This window comes from Enhydra lutris, unplaced genomic scaffold (assembly GCF_002288905.1).
Source record: "Enhydra lutris kenyoni isolate GAN:26980312 unplaced genomic scaffold, ASM228890v2 scaffoldscaffold2618, whole genome shotgun sequence".
NCBI lineage: Eukaryota > Metazoa > Chordata > Mammalia > Carnivora > Mustelidae > Enhydra > Enhydra lutris.
This window is the reverse complement of record NW_019156702.1, coordinates 1,013-3,142: the sequence shown is the minus strand read 5'-3', so window position 1 is coordinate 3,142 and position 2,130 is coordinate 1,013. Positions and strand designations below refer to the sequence as shown.

General features: G+C 35.1%; 1 pseudogene; it reads left to right on the top strand.

Annotated features, from left to right (window-relative positions):
* The first annotated feature begins 3 nt into the window (after positions 1-3).
* On the top strand, positions 4-718 carry LOC111140531 (annotated as a pseudogene).
* Positions 719-2,130: the final 1,412 nt, after the last annotated feature.

Here is a 2,130-nt window from a genome sequence, read left to right as displayed (position 1 = left end):
TCTGCCATTATTCCCAGATATTTGTATAGCGTAGCAACAGGTGACAATGTTAATACCTATAATGCTTGTGTCATCCAAGTGTTTTTACCGACCTCTGTGGGGTATCAGAGTTTTTTATGCTAGCCGCCATGTCCTATGACCGCTATGTGGCCATCTGTAAACCCTTGCATTATGTGATCATCATGAGCAACAGTGCCTGCAGGACTCTCATCATCTGTTCTTGGATGGCTGGTTTATGTATAATAATCCCACCTCTTAGCCTGGGTTTAAATCTAAAATTTTGTGACTCTAACATAATTGATCATTTTGGCTGTGATGCATTTCCCTTAGTGAAAATCTCATGTTCAGATACATGGTTCATGGAATGGACAGTTATAATCTGTGCTGTGCTGACCTTGAATATGACACTTACATGTGTGGTTCTGTCATATGCTTATATCATCAAGACAATTTTTAGATTCCCTTCTGTTCAACAAAGGAAAAAGGCCTTTCAACCTGTTCTTCCCACATGATTGTGGTCTCCACCACCTATGGCACATGCATTTTCATCTATATGAATCCTACAGCAAAGGAAAAAGTGACCATTAATAAAGTGGTTTCACTGCTCATTTTCTCCATTTCACCTACCTTGAGCCCATTTATTTATACTTTGAGAAACAATCAAGTTAAGAAAGCCTTGGAGGACTCAGTCAAAAGAATTTGCCTTGCTCTCAATTAAATAAAAGAAATATTATTTTTAAAATATCTCAAAAACAAGAATAAATGTCCACAGGCATTTTATTTTGAAGTCTATAATCTTGTTTCTTAATAACATATATTTCTGTTACATTAATTTTCTCAACACTTTTTTAACCAACCTTCCATTGAGCCCTGCTCATGCCATTCTTTTTTTTTTTTTTTAAAGATTTTATTTATTTATTTGACAGAGAGAGATCACAAGTAGACAGAGAGGCAGGCAGAGAGAGAGAGAGAGAGAGGGAAGCAGGCTCCCCACTGAGCAGAGAGCCCCATGTGGGGCTCGATCCCATGACCCTGAGATCATGACCTGAGCCGAAGGCAGCGGCTTAACCCACTGAGCCACCCAGGCGCCCCTGCTCATGCCATTCTTGTGTTTTGATTTTTCAAAATATATTTGATAATTTTGCATATCAATTTCTAAAAAACTATCCTGAAGAGAAATTAACTGCATGATTTTGTTACAATATATATAGTAAGAGTTATTCCTCAGGAAAATATAAGGTAAAATTGTTTGTAGCTCTTCAATATACACAATAATATCTAAACACATGTAGTAAGAGTAATTTTAGGTAAAATGTCTAAAATGGATGAATAATCACATAATTTAAAATGCATGTGAAAAAGAGTAATGGCACTTCCAATATTGAGAAAATAGATGAAAATACTCTGTAATGAACACACAGAAACACTGGATAATATGTAATAAATATTCCCTTAACTCTATAGCTCAAATCATTGTAAAATGGTCAACAGGAGGTGTCAGAAATAAAGATTCAACTAAAAGTACAGTAATAATCTACAAAATGACTACTGGGTACTGAGGTGAGCATAGACTGGAGGGTAGGTGCAGGACATCACATTATGGATCACAAAGGCTTGGGCTTAAAGTCTCAGGATTAATGTGGAAAGTACTTGGGACAGGACAATAGCTGCACATTCAGTGAAAGTTTGCATTAGAAAACCAAGCTCATTTTCACAGAAGGATTACTTTGTTTCTGAAAAAAATATCATCTGCTGCGTACAGAGCTCTGAGTCAAGGGGAAAACATTCCCCAATGTATTTAACAGCCTGTGCCTACATCTAATACAAATTAAGCTCTCATAGTCCAAATTCTGCCATAATAACCACAATATGCAGAGTTTTATCTACAAAGAATGAAAAATCCACATCAGTATAATTCCTTGGAAATTAAGGAATTTACAACAAATTAACTAATTGTTATCTGGAAAGTAATGAAATGCAGACATGCCATCACAAATTATTTGGAGCAATGAAAAAGCTGTAGTTAGAAAGAATTCTGTTATCTTAAATAAATTCACTTTTTAAAAATATATAAACTAGACCAAAAGTGAGGAATTTAAACTAATAAATTAAAAAAAAACCATTGAAAAT